At 45.6% G+C, this 10444-nt stretch overlaps 1 protein-coding gene across 1 annotated transcript in view; it reads left to right on the top strand.

Annotated features, from left to right (window-relative positions):
- The first annotated feature begins 5157 nt into the window (after positions 1–5157).
- The window catches only part of ABCG2 (ATP binding cassette subfamily G member 2 (Junior blood group)), a 71739-nt gene continuing 66452 nt past the window's right edge, over positions 5158–10444 (top strand). Inside the window, exon 1 of the mRNA XM_060187788.1 lies at positions 5158–5284. The gene's annotated coding sequence lies outside the window, so the exon portion shown is untranslated. The remainder of the gene's footprint in view (positions 5285–10444) is intronic.

Raw genomic sequence — 10444 nt, 5'->3', positions numbered from 1 at the left:
CAATCCAGGTGAGCTCTCTTGCTGGCCCTGGTATCCTGAGCTTTGTTTTTCTGAAAATGTTTTTTGCTTTTGCAAAGTCAGTAAGAGCCAGCTCTGCAGTTTTCCCCAGCTATCAAGTGAAGTCTGACACAGTGGGTCTTTACACTAACTCAGAAGCTAACCACCCTGCAGGACCCCCATTTCACCCATCTCTTTGGATGCAGAGGTGTCTGGACCAGATGTGCCCCACATCATCAGGACTGACCTCTGGGACTGCACCCAGCTCAAGCATGCAGGTTATTTTGAGCTAGGGCCCAAAATAGCCCAACCAATGCCCTGGAGGCTAAGTTGCCTTTTTCCTGCCACCACTCCCTCTCCAAAGTGCTGGCTGTCTCCTTTAGCTCTGGGGAGAATGCAGTTTGGGTAGTAAGTTTATCTCTCCATCAGAGATTTATATGTTTACTCTCAGACTAGAAACTACTCCCTCCTTGTCATATAAAAGACATCCTAATATTCCCCCCTTAGAGATTTAATCTGCATTATCTCCCAGAAGATGGAACATAGTAACCCCTGCAGCTCCTCTGTACTTGCTATCAGAGTCTTTTTTTTTTTAAATACTTATTTTATTTATTTATTCCCTTTTGCTGCCCTTGTTGTTTTATTGTTGTAGTTATTGTTGTTGTCGTTGTTGGATAGGACAGAGAGAAATGGAGAGAGGAGGGGAAGACAGAGAGGAGGAGAGAAAGATAGACACCTGCAAACCTGCTTCACCGCCTGTGAAGTGACTCCCCTGCAGGTGGGGAGCCGGGGTTCGAACCGGGATCCTTATGCCGGTCCTTGTGCTTTGCGCCACCTGCGCTTAACCCGCTGTGCTACAGCCCGACTCCCCAGAGTCTTTTTTTAATAGTGGTTTAATAATGATTAGCAAGATTGTAAGGTAACAGGGGTATAATTCCACACAGTTCCCACCACCAGAGTTCCGTGTCCCATCCCTTCCATTGGAAGCTTCCTATTCTTGAGAGCTTGTTTGGAGGTTCTAGCAGGGGAGCACAGCTACTCGTATACCCTCCTGAAGACTGGTCCTTCTCTATTTGGGGGAAGGCTGTCCTCTTTGACAGAGCGCACAGCTTCAGGAGGGACGCACATGGAGCAGTGAGGGAGGAAGGGGACACCCACCTAGCCAGCCAGATCAGCAGAATCAACCCTGTTGACAGATGTCACAGCCAGATCGCCCTCACATCCGGAGGCTTCCCATTCTTTATCCCTCTGAGAGTATAGACCAAAATTCTTGAATTCTTCCTGTGCTGATCTGAGGTTATTCTGATCATTCATCAGCCCACAATGAACCCAGAGGGGTGAGGCTGGAGGGTGCCTGGACCCTCACAGTTGCATCATGGATATATGGATATGTTCTTTCAAAGCACGCAGCATGGTATTTTACTTGTTTTTGTTTGTTTGTTTGTTTTGCTTTACTGGAGCACTGCTCAAATCTGGCCTCCAGTGGTGTGGAGGATGAGACCTGGGACTTTGGAGCCACAACCATGAGGATCTCTTTGCATAGCTACTATGCTATGGGCCAGGTTGAATTCACATGTTACCATGCCGAAAGCAATTTGTTTTAATATTCTGTGAAAACTTTGTACACTGGAACTGGGGAGACAGCCTAATGGTGATGCAAAAGATTCTCATGCCTGAGGCTCTGAGGTCCCAGGTTCAATCCCCAGCACCACCATAAACCAGAGCTGAGTAGTGTTCTTTCTCTCTGTGTCTGTCTCTCAGAGATCTCTTCTTAAATAATCATATATATTTTAAAAGTTTCAAAAAAAACTTTCAAAACTGAACACTCAAGTCTTAAAAGTCTCCTGCTTACCATTAAGAAGCACACAGGAATCCCTTCAGAGCCTTAGTGATATGGTTAATATTCAAACAGAATGAGTAGTTATAAAGTTACTTAATAGAAAACTTCTGTGTAACTGCATTTGACTACAAGCACCCTTGGAGAGTAAGCCTAGGTTGTCCTCTACATTTCAGAGCTTGCATATGTTCTTTTCATGGCAACTTTGAAGCTCTAATAGGAATTCTGGAAAATACTGTGCTGTAGTACAGATGAGATTGTAGAAAAAAGGTGAGAGCAACGGCAAGATGACAACCGACAGTCCATCTACATACCTACTTTAAGCTTGATAGTATTACATCCATTTTGTCTAAATTGAACTTCTAAATAAAGACACTTAAAATACCAAAAAAAAAAAAAGTCTCCTGCTTACAATTGTCTTGTACCAAGTGAAAAATCAGTAGCCACTTATGTAATTGTTTAAGCAAATCAACTGATATTTGTCTGAATAAGCAACCCAGAGACTACCTAGAGACTCACACATATTTCGGAAGGTCAAGGCCAAATGAGCCTTCCTTTTCCTGAATCTGCATATTTTCCATCTTTCCCCCCAGCCAGTGTGTGTGGGAAGCCTTCTAGGAGAGCAAAAAGTAATTATAAAGTGATGGCAGATAATACTTTGATCAGCAGATCTGAAAACTAGTATCCTACCCTGGAATTCTCTTTTCTTTCTTTTTTCCTTCTTTCTCCCCCCCCCCCCCCTTTTTTTCTGTATATGGGTACAGTCAACAGTAAAATACAGTAGTTTGTATATGTGTAACATTTGTCATTTTTCCACATAATAATTCAACCCCTTCTAAATCTTCCTCTGCCATCATGTTCCAGGACATGAACCCACACCCCAGAGTCTTTTACTTCGGTGCATTATACCAAATCCAGTCCAAGTTCTGCTTTGTGTTTTATTTTTCAACTTTATCATTATCATTAGTAGTAGTAGTAGTAGTAGTAGTAGTATTGATTTAATAATGGTTGACAAGGTTGTGGGATAAGAGGGGTACAATTTCACACAATTCCCACCACCAGACTACCATATCACATCCCCTCCATTGGAAGCTCTTACTCTTTATACCTCTGGGAGTATGGACCAAAGATCTCTTTGGGGTGCAGAAGGTGGGAGATCTGGCTTCTGTAATTGCCTTTCCACTGGACATAGGCATTGCCAGGTCTATCTATACACCCAGTCTATCTCTACTTTTCCCTAGTGGGGTAGGGCTTTGGGGAGGTGAGGTTCTAGGACACATTAGTGAGGACATCTGCCCAGGTTGGCATCATGGTATTATTTTTCAACTTCTATCTATGAGTGAGATTTCCCATATTCATTCTTCTCTTTTTGGCTTATCTTACTTAACATGATTTTTTCAAGCTCCATCTAAGATGAGCTGAAAATGGTGAAATCACCATTTTTAGTAGCTGAGTAATATTCCATTGTGTATATATACCACAACTTACTTAGCCACTCATCTGTTGTTGGACACCTAGGTTGTTTCCAGGTTTTGGCTATTACAAATTGTACTGCTATAACATAGGTATATACAATTATTTTGGATGGGTGTGTTTGGTTCCTTAGGATATATCCCCAGGAGATGAATTGCAGAGTTCATAGGTAGGTCTACTTCTATCCTAGTTGTCCAGACTGCCCTCCAAAGGGTTGGACCATTTTACATTCCCACCAACAGTGCAGGAGGGTTCTTTTGTCTCCACAACCTCCCCAGCATTTCTGCTGCTACAGTTTCTGGTGTATGACATTCTCACAGGCGTGAAATGGTATCTCATTACTGTCTTAAGTTGCATTTCTCTGACAGTCAATGACTTCGATCATTTTTTCATGTTTGTTGGCCCTTAGGAGCTCCTTCTGTGGTGAATATTCTGTTGATATTCTCTCCTCATTTTTGGATGGGATCATTTATTTTCTTGCTGCCGAGTTTGGTGAGCTCTTTCTATTTTTTATACACAGTCTGATGTATGGCATATATAGATCTTCTCCCATTCTGTAAGGGAATCTCTTTGTTTTGGTGGTGGTTTCTTTTGCTGTGCAGAATCTTTTTAATTTGGTGTAGTCCCATTGGTTTATTTTTGTTTTAGTCTTATTTGTAATTGGATTTGTAACATTGAAGATGCTGATGGAAGAGTTCTGCCAATATTTTCCTCTAAGTATTTGATATTTTCTGGTCTAACATCCAAGTCTTTGATCCATTTGTAATTTACTTTTGTGTTTGGTGAAATACAGTGGCTCAGTTTCATTCTTCTGAATGTTTCAACCCAATTTTCCCATCAATACTATTTGTTGAAGAGACTCTCCTTTCCCCATTTAGTAGTCTGGACACCTTTGTTGAAGATTAGATATCCATAGGCATGGGGTCCTGGAGTTTTCTAAAATGTTTTTTTTTTTTTGCCTCCAGGGTTATTACTGGGGCTTGGTGTCTGCACTACGACTGCTCCTGGAGGCTATTTTTCCCCTTTTGTTGCCCTTGTTGTTTACTGTTGTCACTGTTGTTGGGTAAGACAAAGAGAAATGGAGAGAGGAGGGGAAGACAGAGAGGGGGAGAGAAAGACAGACACCTGCAGACCTGCTTCACTTGTGAAGGGACGCCTCTGCAGGGGGCTTGAACCGGAATCTTTACACCAATCCTTGTTCTTTGAGTCTTGTGCTCTTAAACCACTGCGCCCAGCCCCCAAATGTATTTCATTTTAATGAGAGATTCAGAGTGAGGGCAGGGGAGATAGCAAAATAGTTATGCAAAGAAGCTCTCAAGCCTGAGGCTCCGAAGTCCCAGGTTCAGTTACCCACACCACCATAAACCAGAACTGACCAGTTAATAAAATAAAATAAAATAAAATAAAATAAAATAAAATAAAATAGGAAAGAGAAAGGAAGGGAGAAAGAGAGAATTAAAGAAGGATAAAAATGGAGAGCAAGACCAGAGCACTGCTCAACACTGCCTGGTTTCTGTGGACTGAACTTTAGAGCCATTATGCTGTCTCCGCAACCACCCCTCCACCCCGCCCCCAATACTGGAATTGATGGACGCCGAGGGGCTGGCACCTCTTCTCTGAAGCTCCCAGGTGGGCGATGAGCGAGTGATTAACATAACGACAGCAGTAATAATAATAATACCCCGGGCCCCATTCCTGCAGGCCAGAGGGGGCTTCGCCGGGCTCCTGGGAGTTTCCGAGTTGTTCCCGGGCACCCCGGGCATGAGCTGGAAGAGGCGGCGGAGGCACTGAGGCTGCTTCCGCGCAGCTGGTGCGCCGCCACCCGGGGGCTCCGGCCGCTTATCTGCGCGTGCAGGCGGCGCCACTCCCCGCCTGTTCCCGGGCGCCTCGCCGAGCCCGAACTCGCCGGCGCTGCGGGCGACCAGGGCGGCTAGCGAGTCGCCGGAGTGGGGCCAGGGTGCGCTGGAGAGACTGAGGGTGCGCGCGGGGTGGGGGAGGACTGAGTGGCCGGGGGTGCGCGGGGAGAACTGAGGGGTTGGGGTGCGCGGGCAGGGCTGAGGGGTTGGGGTGCGCGGGCAGGGCTGAGGGGTTGGGGTGCGCGAGGAGCACTGAGGGGTTAGGGTGCGCGGGTGGACTGAGGGGCTGAGATCTGAGGGTGGACTGAAAGGTAGGGGTGCGCGGTGGTGGGGGCCACTGAGGGGCGGCCTGAGGTGCCGGGGTGCGCGGGTCCCGGTGCGCGGGGCGGTCTTAGGGGCCAGCGGGGCCGGACCGGGGCGTGTCCTGCGCGGCGGGGCGCTCAGGGCGAGTCTGGGCTCCCGGCGGCTCTCCGGGACCGGGCGCGGTCGAGGCTGCCTGCCCGCGTGGCCACCGCCTCCTCGGGTGTGCGGGCTGTGCGCGGGGACCGAGGTGAGTAAGCCGCGGCGCCACTCGTGGGGGGGGGGGCGTGCGGAGGCTAGGCTCCGGAGAGCCCTCGGGACCCTCTGAAAGCCAGGGCTCCAGGCCTGTCTGCACCCCGGGTGTCGGGGACTGAGTGAGGTGGCGGCTGCAAACTCTGTCCAGCCCTGACTGCGTGAAGCTGCGCGGGCTGCAGGGCGCGGGGCTAGCGCGGGACCAGCCTGGCGGATATGTGTGTGTGTGCTAACATCAGTACTTTCATTTCATTCATTTTACCAAATAATCTGTTAAACTGATGCCTGGGCTCATGGTGGGGCTGGGGATTGAACCTGCGACCTTTAGGGTCACAGGCATGAACGTCTTTTTGAAGAACCATTATGTTGTCTCCCCAGTCCTAACTTTAGTACCAGGTAAACCCACCTGTGCTTTTCCCTTATAATCAGGACATGAGGTTTGTTCACCATTTAGGATGATACTTGTATTTATTTGTTTTGTTTGTTTATTTTTACCCGAGCACCGCTCAGCTCTGGTTAATGGTGGTGCAGGAAGGAGACTGAAACTGGGACTTTGGAGTCTCAGTCTCTTTGCATAATCGTTATGCTATCTCCTGCCCATTACATTTTCTTTTTTTTTAAAAAAAGACATTTATTTATTTAGAAAGAGGAGAGGGGAGAGATATCCAGAGCATCACTCTGGCACATGCGATGTAGGGGATCAGATTTGGGACCTCATGCTAGAAAGTCCAATGCTTTACCCACTACACCACCTCCCAGGTTGTATTTTCTTGCCTAACAGTAGCAGTATAAAAATCTATTCCACTTCCATGTTTAAAAAAAAAAAAAAAAAAATCAGAGTCTGGGTGGTGGCGCACCTGGTTGAGCACATGTGTTACAATGTGCAAGGACCCGGGTTCGAGCCCTAGTCCCCACCTGCAGGGGGAAAGCTTTACCGAGTGTGGAAGCAGGGCTATAGGTGTTTCTCTGTCTCTCTCCCTCTCTATCACCCCCTCCCTCTTGATTCCTGGCTGTCTCTATCCAATAAATATAAACAAATAAAAAAATTTAAATAAACTCAGAGACGCTTTTTTTTTTTGTCATTTTTATTCCAGGTACGTAGCCAAAGCCCCTTAGGAAATGCTGTTGTTGGGCCATTGAGATAGTTCACTTGGATAGTGTGCTGCTTTGCACACTGCTTTGAACTACCCAGGTTCAAACCCAACTTCCACCGATTGGGGCCCAGATTTGAGCTCTGGCATCCCCTCAGGAGAGCCATGGTTCTGGGGAAACTGGTGCTCAACCAGCTGCACAACCCCCATGGGCTCCTGTTATTTATTCTTCATATATATATATATATATATAATTTAATATTGGATAGAGACAGAAATTGAGAGAAGAGAGAGAGAGAGAGAGAAGCTTTCCCCCTGCAGATGGGGACCAGGGGCTTCAACCCTGGATCCCTGCACACTGTGATTGTATGTGTTTAACCAGGCATATCACCACCCAGCCCTCTGTTAGTCTTTCTTAAAAGATTTTTTTTTTTATCAATGACAGAAGACAGGGATGGAGAGAATCAGAATTTTTATGTGTACGTACTCTGGTACATAAGATGCTGGGGATTGACCTTGCATGGTGTCAGTGTTGAGCCCAGATCCTCATAAGTAGTAGTCTTTATTTGGGAACACACAGTTTCAGGTAGAAAAACCTTAAATAAGCCCCTCAGGTAGGGACAGAGTTATAGTTATCTGTCATGGTGATTATTATTGTGGGAGGAAACAGGAAGATGATACTAGTAACTGTACTTGATTTTCTTTTTCTTTTCTATTCTTTAACCAGAGAACTGCTCACCTCTCACTTATAGTGGGGCTGGGGATTGAACCTGAGACCTCAGTCCCCTGGGCATGAGGGTCTTTTTCATAACCACTTTGCTACCTCCTCAGCTCATATAGATGATTAGTACTAAAAAGTTCAAAGTACTCCTAGCTATGCATGATTAATTTTGAATGTTGATTCTCTGGGAAGAATCAAAGTGGGACTTCCATCTATTGATTAAAGCCCATTGTCAGTTTTCAAAATGATTGGTTAAGGGGCCAGGTGGTGGCGCACCTGGCTGAGTGTACATGTTATAGTGCACAAGGACCTGGGTTCAAGTCCCCGGTCTCTACCTGCAGAGGGAAAGCTTCACAGGTGGTGAAGCAGGGTTGCAAGTGTCTCTCTGTCTCACTTCCTCTCTCAATTTCTGCCTGTGTCTATCCAATATATATTGAATAAATAAATAAGTATTTAACTAAAAATTTTTTTTAAATGATTGGTTAATCGATGGATTCCTGATATGGATGCTTTAGGCCCAGCACAGAGGTGTCTGGCTCAAGTCAAACTTGACACACTCTGTAATCATCTTGTTTTGACTCAAAGGCTCCACTTTATTTATTTGTTTATTTATTTATTATATTTTTATTAGTGATTTAATAGTGATTAACAAGATTGTGGAATAGGGGAGCACAGTTCCACACAACTCTGCCACCAGAGTTCCATATCCCATCTCCTTTACTGGAAGTTTCCCTATTTGTTATTCCTCTGGGAGCATGGACTCAGGATCATTATGGGGTGCAGAAGGTGGAAGGTCTGGCTTCTGTTATTGCTTCTCCACTGGAGATGGGTGTTTGCAGGTGGACCCATACGCCCAGCCTATTTCTGTCTTTCCCTAGTCGGGTAGGACTCTGGAGAGATGGGGTTCCAGGACACATTGGTGTGGTTGTTTGTCCAGGCAAGTCAGGTTCGTGACACAGTAGCATCTGCAACTTGGTAGGTGAAAAGCATTGAGATATAAAGCAGAACCAATTGTCTAATAGGAACCTAAAGGTAAAAGTATAGCAGATAAAATTTGGGGTCTTCATGTTGGAAGGTGCTAGAAAGTCTAGTTTAGGTATATTCCAAGGGGCTCATGACTTCACCAATTGCAGTCTTCATTTTAGCATGGCTTCACAGATGACAGCTTTTCACACTTTCCCCTTTGGGCTAAGTGTCAGGGAAGGAAATTGCTCACTGGGAGAATGTCTAGCTGAGGCATTCCCAAGTGATGCCAGTCTTTGAACCCAGGTGTCAAACATCCAAGACACACAGCTAATTGGGTGAACTGTATTCAGGGCCCTGCTTATAATATATATTTTAGTTTTGTTTTATTTTGCAACATGGGTATAGGACATTGTCATTTTGCAAAAAGTAAAACAAAATAAAGGCTATTCAGTCCTTTCTCTTATAGAGAGTATAAGAAAAATGTCCATTTCAAGTGCAAATGTAGCTTGTAGAAATGGTGAATTTGCTGTACAATCTAAAAGACATGTTTCTGGAAGGCAGCTATGCTCACCACTATACCACCAACGCAAGACATGTTTCTGTGGGAAAGATTATTCTCTACTTCTCTTCATTTGTCAAGGTTGAGCAAATAAACACACATTAAGAAGAAAGAGTAATGAGGAATTTGTTGACAACATGTACTCACAGGAATCCATGTATTATTTATTTATATTAAAGTTAGTTATTTTATTTTAGCAAAGTACTGCTTAGCTTTGATTTATGGTATTACCAGGGATTGAACCTGGGACCTTGGAGCCTCAGGCATGAAGTTGTTTTGCAGAAACACTATGCTGCCTTCCTGGACCAGGAGCCTATGGATTCATTCTTTAAATATTTAAATATTTATTTATTTATTTAGAGAGAACCGTAGCATCACTCTGTTTTGGTTTTGTCTTAGATAAGGACACAGGCAGAAAGGGACAGAGAGGCTGAGACCCCAGCATCGAAGCTTCCTTCTGTGTTGTGTGGGCTGGGCTCAAACGTGGGTGCACATGGCAAAGTAGCTCACTATCCAAGTGAGCTATTTTGCTAGCCCAGAGCATTTCTGAGGCACATGAACTTGGGACCTCATGCTGGAGATTCCACTGTTCTACCTCCTGAACCTCAATGCCCATGGATTCTGAGGAACCTCACCCACGTGGTCCCAGATGCTGACCTCAAAAGTTCTCTGTTTCCAAGCTGTTTGGGGAAGAAGTAAGGGCCAGAGAGGCTTAGGACACGCATCATGCATCCTACCTTCCCCAGGAAGAAGGGCAGGGCACAGCCAGCCTCAGCGGCGCCAGGCCAGGTCCCCTTTGGCTCCTGGGTGTCTCTCCAGCTCTGGGCTGGGCCAGGCTCTGGGCAGATGTATTTGTGATGTGCTATTTGCCTTTGTCTTGCTTTTCTGAACTGTCAAGGCTGGCTCTCTATACACCTGCTCAGCCACCTCCTTGGATATTCCAGAGGCTATTTCCAGTTCAGTGAATTAAAATAACAGTAAACTTTCACTATCTGTGAGTCCCAGGAAGTGGTGCTGGGGATGGAGTGATGGACTCTCAAGCATGAGGTCCTGAGTTCAGTGCCTGGCATCATATGCTCTACAGTGATGCTCTGGTTCTGTCTCTCCTCCCTTAGGTTAATCATAAATAAATTCCTTGGGGAGGGGAGAAGACCTCAGGGTCTATATTTTAGATGCTGAATGTCTAGTGCATAGCACTATTTACTATTCCTGCTGTGTAGCTAAGTATGTGGTAAGAAGCACAGGTATATATATCCCCAATGATATAACTGCTGTATGTAAGGACTAAGGGGACCAGTGACATAGCTCACTGGGACAGTGTGTTGCTTTGGCATTGCATGACCGAGACTTGAGCTTGGCCCCCACAACACTGAAGGGAGCTTTGCTGTTATG

Source organism: Erinaceus europaeus, chromosome 3, assembly GCF_950295315.1.
Source record: "Erinaceus europaeus chromosome 3, mEriEur2.1, whole genome shotgun sequence".
Taxonomy (NCBI): Eukaryota; Metazoa; Chordata; class Mammalia; order Eulipotyphla; family Erinaceidae; genus Erinaceus; species Erinaceus europaeus.
This window is presented reverse-complemented; position numbering and strand designations above follow the sequence as displayed.